The sequence below is a fragment of the Erythrolamprus reginae genome, chromosome 2, assembly GCF_031021105.1.
Source record: "Erythrolamprus reginae isolate rEryReg1 chromosome 2, rEryReg1.hap1, whole genome shotgun sequence".
Lineage (NCBI taxonomy): Eukaryota > Metazoa > Chordata > Lepidosauria > Squamata > Dipsadidae > Erythrolamprus > Erythrolamprus reginae.
This window is the reverse complement of record NC_091951.1, coordinates 144,784,768-144,803,859: the sequence shown is the minus strand read 5'-3', so window position 1 is coordinate 144,803,859 and position 19,092 is coordinate 144,784,768. Positions and strand designations below refer to the sequence as shown.

Sequence of the window (19,092 nt, the reverse complement as noted above, 5' to 3'; positions counted from 1 at the left end):
AGCAAAGTTTATGAGAATTATATATGTGGATGAATTATGTTATACTCAAATAATAGAATTAAGAAAACAGAAAATAATGATTATTATATTGGATTATTTTTATTTTTTAAGAAAAGTTATTAATGATAGTGTGAAATATTGATTCTAGAAGTTATAGAACTACAGAATTTAAGTAAGACATGTGGACTATAAATTATATTTTATACCTTTTTATAAATTTATAGAAAGTTATAAACTAGACTGATATAAATAGAGAGGGCATGATGTCTCTGCTGGGGTTACAGTGATCTACATGATATTAGGGTACGAAGTTTTTATTGGGCACAATGATTCCACTGGGTTTGCAGTGATATTATTAGAGCAGGGCATGATGGTTCCACTAGGCTTACAGTGATAAATGGGGTATAACTTAATTGGGTTTATAAAGGGATATATGAACGAAAGGGGGGGGGAGTTTTTTTTCCTTTTCCTTTCTCTTTTTTGTTTTTCTTTTTTCTTTCTCTTTTTTTTCTTTTCTTCTTCTTAAAATCATTTTTTATTTCTTATTTAGTTACTAAAAGGAATTATATTAATTGGGCTAATTGGGACTTATGTGACAAACTATTTGGACTCCCCCCCCTCTTGAATTGATATACTTTTGTTTTCTTTGTTAAAGGGCAACTATGATAAAAGTAATGGTAAGAAATATACATGAAATTGATATTAAGGATATATGGAGAATATTGAAGCACTACAAGAAGCAGCCTAAAAACTGTATTAGTTAATAGCTTTTTAAATACATATAAGAAATTGGAGTAATTATTTTTGTCCAGATGTCAAATGTAAAGGAGACAGCATTGGATGAATTATGAATACCAAATTCAAAAAAAATAATCATTGTAATGTATTTTAAGATTGATGGTACATTATTTTGCATATGAGATTGGAGTGAAAACATAAAAAATTCTTTGCAAAAACAAACATTGAGTACATCTGAAGGTGGTTCACAAGTCAAAAGATCAGAAAATTATAATTTTGCAATGGCAAAAGGGCTCTTGAGATAAAACTTTACTATTAGTCCATTCAACAAGACCCATTTCAAATTTTAAAAAACCTGAGCATAGCATTTACCTGTTGTGATATGGATTTTTGAAATCCTCCCTGCAGGTAAGAGCTAGGTAAATGCCTGGGAGTGTCTACAGAATGGACTTGCCTGTTCCACAGACTTTAATTGGGATGGGGTGTAAGATGCAGCTATCCAAACCAAGTGTATGTCAATTATTTTAAAACCTCACCCTTCTTGTATCTTGCCACCAGGTGCTATCTGTAATTAGCCAGCTTCAGTATGCAGTTCTCTTAACAATTGTCCTAGTTGATTTTATGAAGGTGGAGATGCAAGACTTGGTTTGATGAGGAGGTGCATAGCCTTTTTTTGTGAGAAAGTGGGGTTCCTTTTCACTTACAGAAGTCTTATAAACCACGTATTAGTTACCCTGCCACAAAGTAATTTCTGAAAAGCTCGAAGCTTGTCTAGATGAATGCCATCCTAACTGAACTTTTGTCCATAACTACAAGTTGCTGACATTGGAATAGCTGTGCTCCTGCTGAGTACTGAGTACTCAGTACTGAGTACTGAGCCATGACATCTCCAATGCTAGCAGATGCCAGGCCTTCTACATCTACTTCATCTTCTGAGTCAGAATGCTCAGAGGAGAACCGAGAAGAATCCAGGCTTCTGCCTGTTCCATATACAGATGGGCTTCTAATTCTTCTAAGCACTAGTGCAAATTCTGCTGCTTGCAACGTAGCATCTTTCACTTGTTGAGTTTTCTGTTCCTGGTGTTCTAGCTTTTCAATGTGCAATCTAGCACAATGCAGGAGACTAAGTATTGTGTAACGAGAATGCTCTGTATTTGTGGGGATCTGCTGCTTCAACTGTTTCCAAAAGTGCTGTAGCTGGTCCCTTCTGTGTTTCTCCAGCTCATTGTATACAGGCTGATATTCCAACAGTCATCCTTTCAGTCAAGTCCAGATTAAATTTCGACCACTTCCCCTTAATGTTATGTATTTTCCTCTTTATAGCTGTGGTTGAGAATACAGTGATCTCTCGGTTAGCGCGGGGGTTACGTTCCAAGACCTCCCGCGCTAACCGATTTCCGCGTTATATTGGATGCGGAAGTAAAACCACCATCTGCGCATGTGCGCCATTTTTTTCATGGCCGCACATGCGCAGATGGTGGAGTTTGCGTGTGGGCGGTGGGGAAGACCAAGGGAAGATTCCTTCAGCCGCCCAACAGCTGATCTGCTCCGCAGCGCGGAAGCAGCGAGGAGCCGAAGATGGGGTAAAGGCAAAGGGGAAACCCCATCTTCGGCTCCTCGCTGCTGCCGCGCTGCGGAGCGGATCAGGTGTTGGGCGGCTGAAGGAACCTTCCCTTGGTCTTCCCGCTTGCCGCTTGCCAGTCCACACACGCCCCCCTGGATGAGCCGGCCACAGGGGCGAGGGGTGGGGATGAAGGGGCAGGACTTCCCGGGCGGAAGGCATGCTCGGCTCTGCCGCTCCAGCCCCTTTCGGCCGAGCAGCCAGGGAAGTCGAGCCAGGCGTGGCGGCGGCAGCGCTGCTTCTCCGGTCGCCCGGTCCTCTCCTGCCTCCTGCGCCGATGTTCCCCGCTGCGACGGAAGGCAGTCGCTTGGCTAGGGAGGCTCGGCCGAAAGCGGCTGGAGCGGCAGAGCCGAGCACGCCTTCCGCCCGGGAAGTCCTGCCCCTTCATCCCCACCCCTCGCCCCTGTGGTCGGCGGGGATGAAAGGGCAGGACTCCCTGGGTGGAAGGCGTGCTCGGCTCTGCCGCTCCAGCCGCTTTCGGCCGAGCCTCCCTAGCCAAGCGACTGCCTTCCGTCGCAGCGGGGAACATCGGCGGGCGACCGGAGAAGCAGCGCTGCCGCCGCCACGCCTGGCTCGACTTCCCTGGCTGCTTGGCCGGGGAGGCTCGGCCGAAAGCGGCTGGAGCGGCAGAGCCGAGCACGCCTTCCACCCAGCGATTGTTCCGCTGCCGCCAGCATGGCCTGGCTGGCAGCGGAAAATGTAACGGAGCCCACGGGGGATTCGCCTTCCTCCCACCCGCAGCCGAGACTGATTGTGGGCTCCTTCGCAACCTCGGAGAGCTTCCGGGGCATGAAAGCTCACGAAAACCAGGAAGCTCTCCGAGGTTGCGAAGGAGCCCACGATCAGTCGGCTGCCGGCGGGAGGAAAGCGAATGCCACGGGGCTGGGCTCGGCTCCCCCCTCGGCTCCCCCCCTTACCAGCCCCGCCGCGGAAGGCTCCATTCTGTTCCCTGCCGGCCCGATTGAGCGGCCGGCGGTCTCCATTCAGGGAACAGAATAAAAAAAAATTTTTAAAAAAAAAATTTTTTTTTTAAAAAATAATATTTTAATATTTTATTTTTTAAATAATATTTTTTGAAAAACCGCGTTGCAGCGTTTCGCGCTAATCGAGAACGCGCAAGTCGAGGGACCACTGTATACAGTAATTTTAAGTGGATAGATTGTAGTCATGTCCTCTTCCCCACTTAAATAGACTAGATAAATAATGTTGCAAGCATACAAGATAAATCTGATCTTAATTGTACATTGCTCTGAAACACAAGTAATAATTTCACATCTGCAAGCTGTATTTATTAGGTTATGAAAAACTGAATTCTAAATCTGATAAGGTACAGTCCTTTTACTCTTTTCTTTATCCTTGGGCCAGCTAAATTGAACTTCTTGGAAATTAAATACATGCAAAATATATGAATTCACCAACTCTTTATCTCTAAGAATGTGAAGGGACATAAAAGTTATCTGAAGAGTTGTACAAACTTCAACCATTTCTAGCTATAAAAAACCCCCAAATATATGTTTCTAAGATCACCACATTATCACTCTTAAATATGTCACACACATTGTTCACTCCTGCAAAATCTTCAGTAGACGCCTTCCACTATTTATTATCTCATCCTGGCGTCAGACAATCTCTCCACTATGTGTTGGGCATACTGTGTCCTATATACTGTATGCTGTATGTATGTATGTATAAAACGTGTAATTAAGATTCAGATGGAGAACATTTGGATGGTTGTTATAGTACTCCTAGAGTTAATTATACACACACACACACACACACATATACACACATACATGCATACACACATACATATATACATACATACATACATATCCAAATGTTCTCCATCTGAATTGTAATTAATTTTGAACAGGAAAACATTGCAATGTGAAGGATGACAGAGGAAATAAGGTAGAACTCTTTCCAATCTAGATGTTTTGTTCAGTTCTACTATTTATAATTAATGTTTTCACAGAAGATTACAGTCACAAAGCATAGTTTCTATCGTTTGGTTAATTTGGTATGTTTATTTTTAAATGCAACTAATTGCAACATCAGTGAAATGTAAAATTACTAATAGCCAAATTGTTCAAAAATTGAACAAATCAACAACAGCTTAGCTAATCAAAATCTACAACAAAAGTAGAAGTTAGGGACAACAGCCAGTTAAAAACAAAGCTAACACTGACAAATGAAACGATCAGCAAAAATTGCAAGTAAAAACAAGGAAATAGATCATGTTTAGAATTATTCAAAAAGGCACCCTAAGATACTTGTTGAAGTGGTCATTTCAAAATAAAGAAAGAAAGAAAAACCTTCAAGATATAAAACATTTAAAAAATATTTAATCCCCTTTTCATCATGAAAATTAACCATGTATAATGCTCAGATCCGCAAACTTTTATTAGCTATGGATAAAGTAATTAAACTACAATTAGCACTGTCAGGTGAAGAGAAGCAAAAGGTCATGCTGAAAGGGCAAATTGCTACAGAATTCCTCAGCATGTCGTTTTAACCATGGTTAAGAGACCTGAAGTATTGTAGTGATTTGGTCTTATGAGATTCAAGGGTGGATAAGTACAAACTACTTTTGGGCAAATGGGTAAAATCATTTCAGAAAATTAGATGCATTCTTATCCATTACTATTCCAAGTGATTGGTTATCCATTGGTTATCCATTACTACTCCAACTACCAATATGCATATCCTTACCAAATCCCTGCTCTGTGATTTCAGATGACAGAGTACAGTTTAAGTTCAGTAAGTAAAATATAAACTCCTTATCCAGGCTGGTCAGTACAACTGTTCACTTGCATATAAAAAAAAACCCCTCTATTCTCTTATTGAGGATTTTTTCTTCTCTAATTGTCATATTAATAACACCAGTCTAAGGAGAAGGGTGACATTAAAAAATGAATAAACAAAAAAACAAAAAAACAGTATATTATGTTTCTTGTTCTCTTCATATCTATCAATTTATCAATGCAATGTCTTGTTCAGAAATGGTGTACCCTGCACCTCCCATAGGACTGATCATCTTGACAGTTTACATTAAAACTATCATTTTAATTTGACCTACAAATAACAGTAATAAACCAAAAGATCAGGGTACACATGCCTCAAAAGTATACAGGTAGCAAGATACAGGAGAACTTTAGGGTAAATGTTCTAAATTTTCTAAGAAAGTTGTTCAGCAGACTAACAACATACACTATTCTGTCCTGATATAATATTTCAAATAATAAAGTCTTGGGAAATTAACTGCTTTTTTTTAGCATTGTCATGGCATTTCTATAAGGAAAGGTTTTGCTACTTCTTTTTCAGCTGGAAAAAGGAGGGGGGGAAATTCTGAAATATTTTTACAGGTGTTGGACAAAGATCATACATCTCATTTAAGTTGTTTCAAGGAATTGAAAAAATAAGCATTCGAATGTCAGTGTTCACATAGAACTTTTCAATCCCTTTAGCCTGACTTTTTTTTAATCAATTACAAATTAAAGATGATTTACCTATTGTTATTATATATTATCAAATGTAAATTGATACCAGAATATGCCTTCTGATTCTGATAAAAAAGAAAAAAATGAAAAAGAACTGCTCATTATTTGCTCCTGGAAATGATTTCTTATAATACAAATATTTATTTTGGAGATTCTCACAGCAATCTTAAATCCTTTGTTAGCAAAAGTGCAGAAGAAAAGTTAATTTTATTATGAGCCACAGTGGCGCAGTGGTTAGAGTACAGTACTGTAGGATACTTCTGCTGACTGCCGGCTTACTGCAATTTGGCAGTTCAAATCTCATCAGGCTAAAAGGTTGCTTCAGCTTTCCATCCTTCTAAGGTTGGTAAAATAAGGACCCAAATTGTTGGGACTAATATGCTGATTCTGTAAATCGCTTAGAGAAAGCTATAAAGCACAGTAAAGTGGTATATAAGTCTAGTTGCTATTGCTATTATTACTGTAATGATATAAGGAAAGAAAACAGAGATGTAAGAAAAAAATTTCTGGCATACCCACAAAGGAGTTGAAATGGTTTCTCAAAGAACAGACTACCATATTATAGAATACATTTCATATAAAATCTGGAATAGGGGAGTGAAACTTTAAGCAGTAAAACAAAATAAGAGTAGGAAGGGACCTTGGAGATCTTATAGTCCAACCCCCTGCTTAGCAGAAAAACTTACACCATTTCAGAAAAATGGTTATCCAATATCTTTTTTAAAACTTCCAATGTTGGAGCACACACAAATTCTGGAGGTTAATTGTTTCACTGATTATTTGTTAGGTCAGGAAATTTCTCCTTAGTCCTAATTTGCTTCTATTCTTCATTAGTTTCCACCCATTGCTTCTTGTCCTACACTCAAGTACTTTGGAAAATAGCTTGACTCCCTCTTCTTTATGGCAGCCACTAAGATATTGGTACACTGCTATCATGTCACCCCTAGTCCTCCTTTTAATTAAAGTAGACATACCCATTTTCTTCAGTCATTCTTCATATGTTTTAGCTGGAATAGGATTCAAAAATTTTAGCAAGGAGTTCTCTGCCCTGTGGCTGGGTGGGCCTGGCCTCTTCGGCCTCCTGCACCAAAGTAGGGGTAGGGACTTTTGCCCTTGCCAGGCTCTGGAGGCTTTTCTTGACCCTCTGGGAGGGAAAAAGTAGCCTCCCCAGGCTCTGGAGGCCATCTGGAAGCTAGAAACAGGACCCTTTCTGGCCATCCTCAACTTCCGCTAGGCCTGTTTTTTGCCCTCCCTGAGCCTCCACATGTGTCCTTATTTACATCCAAAAGGGGCTGCCTTTATCTATCTACCCATCCACCCATCCACCTATCCATCCATCTATCTGACTTATACGCCGCTCAAGGGATGGGACTCAAGGGGGCTTACAACAATAAAGTCAAATATTAAGCAATAAAATCTCATTAAACTATTCAATCAATTATAACAACTATAAAAAAAACCTTAGACTAACAATACAATCATTCACTCACACATACCAATCAAACTATAATTCAGCCAGAACTAAGATGTTGACTCTCATGGCCCCCGGGTCTGCCGCCAGAGCCAGGTCTTCAAGGCTTTTCAGAAGGCTAATTTGATTTTCTAATCCCAAAATTTTACTGTGAAGTCCCAAGGCATATGTACATTTTTTAGCTACTTACATAGCCTTTCAGGAAAGCCCTTTTATAAATGTCACTGAAAATATTCCAACAATATTTGAAGAATTTTTAATGGTATTTAAAAACACTAATATAATCATGCTTGGTCAAAGCTCAGAAATTTTGCTATTCTAACAATAATCCTTTTAAACTGGCATGTATTGATATTCATGTTCCTTATATTTCAATACTAATGTTTCATGTCATATAAAGTGTTCTTGATGGAGATATCCAGGAAGCATGAATTCTATATCAGAAGAATCTATTGGAAGAGAAAATATCTGAAAAGTCCAGAACAGTATTTATATTTTTATTTATAGTAAAATAAATAACTATTTATAGTTATTGACTTACCTCCTTGCAGCAAGACACAATCAGCCAGTTTCAGCACAGTCCAGCAATTTGCCTCCATTTTAGCACTTGGGCCTGCCGCAACTTCAATCAATCAGTTGAGTGTTGGGAGGCAGATAATCAGTGGCTTGTGCTAAGCAGGTCCTGCTGTTGTTTGCTGCGAGGAGGTAAATTGCTGCAGGCAGAAACCAAAGAGTGGGGGTGAATGAGTGGGGCTACATTCACTGTGTAAGATGCACCCAAGTTTTCACCCTTTTGGGGGCGGTGGTAAAAGGGTGCATCTTAACTTAACTTTTGTGGTAACTTAAATTACCACAAAATGTTTGTGTTTTGTGTATGCTTCTCTCTGTTTACATAATAATTACTTCACAAATGGTTATATCCAATAGGTGAACTCTAATGTTAAGCTAAGGGTCATGATCACAAATGAAATAACATGCTAAACAGAAATGAAAAGCAACTGCAAAGAGCAGCTTTACTTATTTTATTTTATTTATTAGACTTGCATGCCTCTCCTATCTGTTACCATCTGTATCTGTATCAGAAAATAATGTAATTACTAACCTGTATCTTTCAACAAATATGTGCTCTCATAGAATTATGTCATAAATATTAGGGAAAGATTACAACCATTCATAACATCCTACATTATTCAAATTAACATTAGACATATCGATCAGAATACATTCTGAAAATAGTCCAATAAGGTATTTTAGCACTTACTGATTATACCACCTCAATATATATTGGTCAAATTTTAAAATATTTCCTTCCCCTTAATAAATCACTTTCCTGTAATGAGAACATGCCCAGAAAATCTTTATTCTTGGTTTCTCAATAATTTTCCATCAATAGCAAGTGTCATTTGGAGGAACATTCAAACATATAAGCAAGGAATAATAAGCTATGAGCAATTACTACAGCCAAAGACTTGCAAAAGAATTTGCACATTTCATTAACTTTTTTCCTTCACTTTTCATTACAACAAATAGTTATTAAAAACACTTTGTTATTAAGTGAGATGACTATAATCATTTGTAGAATCCTTAAAAATATGGATTAAGAAACGCATATGCTATTTCACTTCAGTGTATTCACTCAGTTCCAATTTATAATCCTTGAACTCCCACCACTATAAACTATACTATAAACTTTTAAGAATTTTAAAATAATTTTATAGGCCAATTCTACAAAGATTTCCTATGCATCACATTTAACTCTGTGGGTTTGTGTTTAAAAAAACATTTCAAGAATTAAATTGTTGCTTTTTCAAATTCCAATTCTATTCAAAACATGAATGTTTGCCTCATACAGCCAATTATTATCCAATGTTAAAAGAATGCTTTTGTTTTATTAGGCAGAAAAATCACGTTACAAATGTAGTAATTATTATTTTGTTAAAACCACATTTTTACTGAATATGAATTTTTAATTTAAAAGAAAAAAAGAGAGATTAATTACAAAAACGAGATTGTATGAATTAACTGGGCTGTTGCCCACACAGGCTGCTCACACTGTCACCCAGGGTGCTAAGAGGAAATAGTTGTAGCTTTGAGCCTTGATCTGCCTACGTGAAATGAAGCATGCTGGCTGACCACAGAATGGCCTCTGTTCCCTTTTGCAATTGCCAACATCTGCTGGGCAGATTCATGCATAATTTTATAACTCAAAACTCTCTCCTACCTTTTCCAAACCAAAGTGTGTTATGTTTTTTTAAAATATACATATAGTAATCCAAAGCAGATTTTACTTAAGAGTTTTATATTTTTCATTGAAGCTTTTTTAAAATACAGTGGTACCTCTACCTAAGAATGCCTCTACTTACAAACTTTTCTAGATAAGAACAGGGTGTTCAAGGTTTTTTTGCCTTTTCTCAAGAACCATTTTTTACTTACAAACCTGAGCTTCCGAAACTGTACCCGGAAAAGGCAGGGAGAAGCCTCCATGGGGCCTCTCTAGGGATCTCCTGGAAGAAAACAGGGCCAGAAAAGGTCGGGAGAAGCCTCCGTGGGGCCTCTCTAGGAATGTCCTGGGGAAAAACAGGCCTCCACCCTCCCTCTGGTTTCCCTAATCGCATGCATTATTTGCTTTTACATTGATTCCTATGGGAAAAATTGCTTCTTCTTACAAACTTTTCTACTTACGAACCTGGTCACGGAACGAATTAAGTTCGTAAGTAGAGGTACCACTGTACCTCAAAAGTGGGAAGGTAGGCTAGAACATTTTAGATGGCAAATAAGCTTGAATCACTATTGTACGTGATTTTGAAATGTAGAATGTTTATCAAAATCCTGAAATACGAATGAAGGCATAGCTTTTCAATTTATAATATTTCAACAACGACAAGATAAGACAGAAAGTATTTATTTATTGATGATTGGTAATTCAGCAACCCACAATTGTGCGCAGCAAAATCATCTTTGTTACTCAATCATCTAGTCCAGTGATAGTGAACCTATGGCAAGCATGCCACAGGTGACACATGGAGCCATATCTGATGGCATGCAAGGTATTGCCTTAAGTCAGCTCCAGCCTACATGTGCATGCTGGCCAGCTGATTTTCGGCCTTCTTTTCTGCCATTTTCACTCTCCCCAGGCTTCAGGGAAGCACAGTGCAAGAGGCCAACCAGAAGTTAGTTTCCAACCAGAAGTTAGTTTCCAAACTTCTGGTTGGCCCATTTGGCCATTTTTCACCATCTGTTGTGAGTGCTCCTCGTCCACCTCTGGTAATGATAGATTCTGAGGAGGATGAGCCAGGTCCATCTTGGTACCCTGGGCCAGTGGTGTTGCCAGCTGATGCAGAGAGTGAGAATGAGGAAGAAATAGACCTGGATGAACCTGAAGGACCACCAGAGGTGGCAAAGTCTGACTTAGAGGAGGAGAAGGAAGATCTGGAGCCTTTGCTAGATGCCAACTTTAGAAGATTAAGAAAAAGACAAGAATACTTCTATGTAAAAAGGAAGTAGTCTATAGTTTGTTAACTCTAGGGAATTGTTGACCACTTCATATAGGTATTTAAGGGTGGTGTATGTGTAATTCGGAGTGGAGTTACAACATTTTGCAATGGAGTTAGATGATGATTTGAGGTCTCAGCCAGGTAACACTAACCATCTGTTATTTTCCTGCTAAAAGTCCTTGAAGAAAAAGTGCCCAGTCTGCTGAGAGGCTGGTAAGCTGTAATTAGTAAGTCTGTGAAACTGTATAATTCTTATCTCATGAAGGAATGCACAAGTAGCTTTGATCTCTGGCAGCAGCCTCGCCATGGAACTGTTATATCTTAATTACCCTCTCTGAGAAACTTGCCAAGATTATATCACATGCATTACTTTGGCTGGTAAAAATGGGACTTTGTACCATCTGCCCGTCTTTGGTACTGGGAGGGGAAGAAATTTCCCCCTCAGATAAGGCTTGCAACTTGGGTGTCCTCCTAGTTCCACAGCTGAGACTAGAACATCTCTCAGCTGTGGTTAGGGGGGCTTTTTGCACAAGTCCGTCTTGTCTACCAGTTGCAGCCCTACCTTAACCAGGAGGCGCTCCGCACAGTAATTCATGCTCTCATCACCTCCCGTCTTGACTATTGCAATGCGCTCTACATGGGGCTACCCTTGAAGAGCATTTGGAGACTTCAGCTGGTGCAGAATGCAGCAGCACATGCAATAGTTACTCCAACTTTATGTGAGCTGCACTGGTTGCCAGTCGGTCTCCAAATGAAATTCAAGGTGTTGATTATCACCTTTAAAGCCTTAAATGGCTCAGGGCCAGACTATTTATACGACCACCTCCTCCCTCATACCTGGCTGGGGCCAGTAAGGGCCCACAGAGTTGGCCTTCTCCAGGTCCCATCCGTCAAACAATGTCGGCTGGCAGGACCTCAGGGAAGAGCCTTCTTTGTGGTGGCTCTGGCCCTTTGGAACCAACTGCCTCCAGAGATCCATATTATATCCACCCTACCAGTCTTCCAGAAAGCCGTTAAGATCTGGCTTTTCCAGCAGGCTTGGAATTAGGTTGATTGCAAGTATGCATGTTTTTTATATTATTGTTATTATTAATTTTTATTATTAGATTTTAACTGTTTTTATTGTTGTTGTATTTATTCCGATTGTTAGCTGTTCAGAGTAATTTTGGAGTGAGTGGCATAGAAATTTAATTGATTGATTGATTGATTCATCCATCCATCCATCCATCCATTCATCCATCCATTCATTCATTAACAGTTCAACATTTTCAGATCCAGAACTGCTCTCAACACCCCTGGAGGCCTTCGGAACTATAAATAAAATTGAATTAAATCCACGCCCCTGCTGATCGACAGGGACCCTTTCAATCGCATGGATATCCAACAAGTGCTGAATAGCCGTCACCATGAGAAGCCTCCTGGCTGGAATACAAGAGACCGGACAAGCACAGTGGGGTGGATAGGAACTCTAGAGAGAGACCTGATCTTACAGTATCTTGTACCCAGGCGTCCGAGGTGGACTCTTCCTATCGTTCTATAAATGAGTCAGCCGACCCCCGATGGGATGCTGAGGTATGCACTTACTGGGGGCGCTGGGAAAAATGACCTCCTCCTCCATCTAGATCTAAATGAATGGCCTGTCAGGCCTGTCCTGCCATGGCTTGGTCCTTTGGCCATAAAACTCTTGGGATCATTGTCAATATGCATGTGCACAATAAGCTTGATGTCTGGAGTATGGAGCTGGTCTGGATTCAGGATGTCTGGTGACTGCCAGAAGGATCTTCCTGTGGTCTCTCATCTAGGTCAAAAATGGTTCTAAGCATTTGCCGAAGAGATGTTCTCCTTCGTAATGTGGTGTGGCCAACTTCCACTTATGGCGAGCATCTGCCTGCCAATTCTTAAGCCCAAACAGTCTTTGGGCTGTGACATTTGTTCCCATTGATCTGGATGGAAATCTCGCTGCTATTAATGATGCCATGATCTGGGCTACCACTATCAACTTTCGGATGTCCTGGCGAAAGCGGTCTTCTGCCGTTATTGCCTTCACCTGTTACTGGAATAGCCAGATCAATGAAGATCTGGCACAGAAAGATACTGTCGTGGCCACCCGGATAGCCCATACAGAGGACTGGTGTGTTCGTTGGATGGAGATCTCTGTTTGGCAGTCCTCTGTTTGGAGAAAGTCTGCTGGATCACCTGGAACCTCAGCTACCATGTGAAGAGCCACCGCTGGTACTTGAAGAATCTTGGACAAATCTGGAGCCACATTGTAGAGGTCCTTCTCCACCATGGAAGGATTAGGATCTGACCCCGTAGTGGCACAATGACAAGTGATGAGTTCTACAAACATTTTGGGAGACAGCATTACTTCCTTGGTCATTGCTTATTCTAAAAATAAGGTATCTTTCTTGTCCTGTGAATGATTAGATTTGGGGTCCAGAGGCAGAGGAACCAATCCTGCCGCTATCTGGGCCTAGTGAAGTAATGGGAGGAACAAATATAGAGAAAAGAGTCCTACGCAGGCTGGTTGTTCCAATTGGGCCTCTTCAACCTCTGATAGATCCCATGCTGCTGTCCTTTCTTCTACAGCTTTTGACAGCTCTTCTTCCTCATCCTCTTCTTCTTTGTCCTAGGGGCTGTCTCTTCTGCTAAGGATAAAAAATCTGCACCAGGGCCCCATAACTGCACATCAGAATTGGGAACAATAGTTCCTAGGCCAGCACTACTGGAGGCCTCAGATCAGGTAGGGGAGGCTGTGTGCTTGTGCTTGGCTGCTGCTTTTTTGCAGATTTTATCCAGTGCCTGGTGATGTTCTTATTATTCAAGAAAAGCCCCCAAGAGCCCTCGGATACCAATACAGACAGCTAGAAGGAGTGCTAGGAAATCTGACTATCCCCCCCCCCTTTGCACCGCACGAGCAGCTGCCTGCACCTTGAATGCCTCCCCAACTAGTCAAGCTAGAACAAACTCACATTAGAGAAACAATCAATATCCTTTCACTATAGAGTGGTACCTCTACTTAAGACCTTAATTTGTTCCGTGACCAGGTTCTTAAGTAGAAAAGTTTGTAAGTAGAAGCAATTTTCCCATAGGAATCAATGTAAAAGCAAATAATGTGTGCAAACCCATTAGGAAAGAAGAGTAGAGGCCAAAAAAATCTTGAACACCCGGTTCTTATCTAGAAAAGTTCTTAAGTAGAGGTGTTCTTAAGAGGTACCACTAGAAAAAAAAGAAATCTCTCAGATAGGAAGAGCTACAGCGCAACAATCCAAGCTGAGTGACTGAATAAAGGAACTGGAGAAGGGGGAAGCAACAACATCACCAGAAATTTTAGCAAAGCTCAGTCCAATCATCGAGCAGACACGATTAACCCATGCATGGCTGCTATATCCACCATGAGGGACAACTTGACGGGTATACTCACGTCTGTGACATACTGTATACAAATATTTAACAGCAAATCAAGTAGCAAACAAAAAAGAGGATACTTTCACCTTGGTTGGCTGGTTGGTGGTTAGGGTTGGATGGTGGTTTTTTTTAAATTCCATTACAGGATCATTTACTCACTCCTTCAGAGTAGCCACTAAAATATTATCTCCTAAAATAAAATAAACTTTCATCTACTATCGGCAGAAATACCACTTTGAAGCTGAGAATCTTATAGATCTCAAAAGTTCTGTATATGCATGAATTCCTTCTGATAACAGGTGCTGGTTATAAGTGTGAAGTAATTTAAATGTGGGCTAGCATGAAAAATTGAAGAAAATTCCACACTAATAACAAAACCTAACCATTTCACACAGTTTCTGTTTCAATAAGCTCTTTTAAGACAGCAGCAACTCCTACATGGCATGTAGTTTGCTCTGTTTGCTAGCCATGTACAGATAACAATAGATTTTGAAATGTGCACAGCAGCTTGTTTTTCTGCAAGATCACATCACACTTGCCCACATCAGAGAAGTCAGTTCATCCACAGGGCAATACCCAACAGCTCTACAGTGGCCTGAAGCAGACCACTTCCTCCTTCTTCATATTCCGGATGCCTTATAACCATTCACATTTCCTTTGGGGCTAGGGCATGGCTAACATTTTGCCTCACCACAGAAGTCATGTATGCCCTTTCTCCCCTCCTTTGTGATTACACTATTTCTCAAACTGTGAGGTATCTGAATAAACTGTACTTTTAGAATAATAACTGATTAATAAGCAAAAAAAGCAGATTGTAAACATATTATCTGCCACAGAAGTTAGTTGGCTCCAAATATTTTAAAACCACAGTATCATACATACATAGTTCTGTGCTTTGGTGTAAATTCCGAAACTAAGAAAAATTTCCTATGAACCAGCAACTGCTTAATAATTTTAAAACTTCTAAACAGCATCTTAAGCATTCTATGAGTCACCTTGAGGGAAGAAGGATGGCAAATAAATCTAATAAATAGATAAATAAAAATATTATAGTTGTCCCTTGAGGGACAAATCTTATTTTTAATATTACAAAGAAAATATATATCACAAGCAAGTGGATTAGAAATTGCTATATGAGTATCAGAATTAGATTGAATTCTTCACCTCAAGAATGATATCAATCAAAGTCTTAAAGGTGCTTTTTTAAAAATGTTTCGCTCTCATCCAAGAAGCTTCTTCAATTCTCAGACTGAATTACTTGGATATCCGTTCAGGTAAGTGGTTATTATACTGTTTGAGATAATTAACTCTTTCCTGATATCGAATAAGGCCATTACCCATACCCACACCCAAAAAACTTTACCCAGAGATTGTTTTATAAAAGCTTCTCAACAGTAGCAATCCCATACTGAATCCCCAACTCCCAAATGATTTACATCTTTAAGCAACAAGAATTCTACATGGCAATCAATCTAGTCTCCTTAATTGTCTTCTTGGCATTTAATCTATAGTTTATTAATATTCAAGGCTATGATGAGAATAATTGACTTGGTGTGGTCAGTACTTGGGAGCGCTTAAAAAAGAGGAAACTGCAATCAAGATAGGGAACAACTGTTACCCTAAGGAGAAAGGATCAAATTAGGCTTTCAGTGCTTCAACATCTTATACTTCCTGGATAACAATGGCATATAGTCCAAAGGAGTTCTATTACACTTGAAAGTGAAGGTTATGTTAGCTGCTCTTATTGCCCCTAAGGGATGTAGAGAGGTGAGAGGACTGGTACTTACAGTTGAACAAATAGTTTTGACTGCCTGCCTGTTCTCACTATCAGAACATTTTGAAAATAATATGCTTAGGGCCATAGGCCTTAAGGAAGAAAATGAGATAGAGATAAGTAATAAAAGAAATTTAGGTTACAACAAAGACTTCTTTTGGGGACAAAGAAAGGGAGGTAGAGAAGGAGTGGGGGAGACTAAGATCAAAATAAACACCATGGAGGAACTAGGATATTTGATAGATTACATTTACTAGATGAAACATCTTTCAGTGAAGCTACAGAAGTTTCCAGAATATTATACAACTAAAATATGTGACAAGAGAGACATCAAGTTGGCGACAGGAGGCTGGAGGCTGGGGACAGGTGGTGGAGTTTCATATTGGGGTTTTATTTCCGTAAACCACATGGCATCACTGTTAGTTGGTAGCCATATAAATTTTCTAAATAAATATTAAAGGGTAATGGCACAAAGCACTTATCATTTTAATAGGTCAAACAACTAGTAAAAAGAGTAGATGCTGCTGTTAGTAACATCACTTATTTTTCCATACAATTGTTTATTTGAAAATCTGCTATTTTTTGTGGCATTCTGGGATTTTGTTATTTTGTGTTATTTCATTTGTATAAAGCCTAGAGAGATTATTTTACAAATTATTCCACACTTCTAAATAATAAATATCTAAATAAACTTGAATTTAGATATCCTTAGATTTGTAAATGATGTTTTCTGTATTTTTGTAGTAAGATTTTTGTTTGCCTTTTGTGACAAAGAGTTGACAGTAAGGTAACACTGAGATAAACAAAACATTTCTTCTATCTAGTCATTGGAAGCATCCTAAAAAAGAATCAGAAAAAGGGTCTTTCCCCCTCCTTGTTTCTTGCTCTTGCTCTCTTTGAATTTATCAACCACAATTGTATTCTGCATTCTTACAAATTAAAAATAGCAAACAATGTGTTATGCATCCAGCATCTATCCTTAGCATGAGCTACAAAATTCCAAAAATGATTCCAAAGTCACAGAAAAATAACTGGTGCAGAATCACAAACAAACATTGTGGTTTCATACAGACATAACTTTGTTTCCTTAAACCAACTCTTTTTTTACTACAAATTAGCTTCCCCACAAGATCTAAGAAAATCTAAGAAAGTTATGCAATTTTAATTATATTAGGATTTTAATTATGATTTTAAATGCAGCTAAGAAGATAATTAACAAATTGTTTAGCATGAATAGTTTTTATTGAAATTTTAATTCATATTTGGCTATTCCTCACTTCCTGAAATGCTGCTTTAATCCACTTACCGTAGATATATATATGCACTTAGATATACAGTATATTGTATTACAGTGATCCCCCGCTCTTTGCGAGGGTTCCGTTCCAGGACCCCCCGCAAAGAGCGGGTTTTCGCGAAGTAGCGCTGCGGAAGTAAAAACACCCTCTGCGCATGTGCAGAGGGTGTTTTTACTTCCGCAGCGCTAGCGAGGAGCCTAAGATTGGGGGCGGCGCGGGTGTTTTAAAACATCCCCGCCGACATGAGGGGCTCGCTAGCACACCCCCAAACCCGGGTTGGGGGTTCGGGGGTGTGCTAGCGAGCCTCCCATGTCGGCGGGGATGTTTTAAAACACCCGCGCGACTTTCCAATGAGTCCCGAAGACAAACGCGTTGTCTTCGGGACTCATTGGAAAGTCGCGCGGGTGTTTTAAAACATCCCCGCCGACATGAGGGGCTCGCTAGCACACCCCCAAACCCGGGTTGGGGGTTCGGGGGTGTGCTAGCGAGCCTCCCATGTCGGCGGGGATGTTTTAAAACACCCGCGCGACTTTCCAATGAGTCCCGAAGACAAACGCGTTGTCTTCGGGACTCATTGGAAAGTCGCGCGGGTGTTTTAAAACATCCCCGCCGACATGAGGGGCTCGCTAGCACACCCCCAAACCCGGGTTGGGGGTTCGGGGGTGTGCTAGCGAGCCTCCCATGTCGGCGGGGATGTTTTAAAACACCCGCGCGACTTTCCAATGAGTCCCGAAGACAAACGCGTTGTCTTCGGGACTCATTGGAAAGTCGCGCGGGTGTTTTAAAACATCCCCGCCGACATGAGGGGCTCGCTAGCACACCCCCAAACCCGGGTTGGGGGTTCGGGGGTGTGCTAGCGAGCCTCCCATGTCGGCGGGGATGTTTTAAAACACCCGCGCGACTTTCCAATGAGTCCCGAAGACAAACGCGTTGTCTTCGGGACTCATTGGAAAGTCGCGCGGGTGTTTTAAAACATCCCCGCCGACATGAGGGGCTCGCTAGCACACCCCCAAACCCGGGTTGGGGGTTCGGGGGTGTGCTAGCGAGCCTCCCATGTCGGCGGGGATGTTTTAAAACACCCGCGCGACTTTCCAATGAGTCCCGAAGACAAACGCGTTGTCTTCGGGACTCATTGGAAAGTCGCGCGGGTGTTTTAAAACATCCCCGCCGACATGAGGGGCTCGCTAGCACACCCCCAAACCCGGGTTGGGGGTTCGGGGGTGTGCTAGCGAGCCTCCCATGTCGGCGGGGATGTTTTAAAACACCCGCGCGACTTTCCAATGAGTCCCGAAGACAAACGCGTTGTCTTCGGGACTCATTGGAAAGTCGCGCGGGTGTTTTAAAACATCCCCGCCGACATGGGAGGCTCGCTAGCACACCCCCGAGCCCCCAACCCGGGTTTGGGGGGTGGTAGGAAGCTCCCATTGTTGGCGGAGACCTTTTAAAACACTCGCGCGGCTTCCAAACCGAGTCCTGGAAGCCGCGCGAGTGTTTTAAAAGGTCTCCGCCAACAATGGGAGCTTCCTACCACCCCCCAAACCCGGGTTGGGGGCTCGGGGGGGGTGCTACGAAGCTCCCATTGTTGGCGGAGACCTTTTAAAACACTCGCGCGGCTTCCAAACCGAGTCCTGGAAGCCGCGCGAGTGTTTTAAAAGGTCTCCGCCAACAATGGGAGCTTCCTACCACCCCCCAAACCCGGGTTGGGGGCTCGGGGGGGGTGCTACGAAGCTCCCATTGTTGGCGGAGACCTTTTAAAACACTCGCGCGGCTTCCAAACCGAGTCCTGGAAGC

The 19,092-nt window shown here is 41.1% G+C and overlaps 1 protein-coding gene and 1 pseudogene across 3 annotated transcripts in view; both read right to left on the bottom strand.

The window, feature by feature from the left end:
• B3GNTL1 (UDP-GlcNAc:betaGal beta-1,3-N-acetylglucosaminyltransferase like 1) overlaps window positions 1-19,092 on the bottom strand; it is a 207,561-nt gene that overhangs the window by 131,046 nt on the left and 57,423 nt on the right. The window lies entirely within an intron of this gene.
• LOC139163241 (max dimerization protein 3-like) lies at window positions 1,464-13,204 on the bottom strand (annotated as a pseudogene).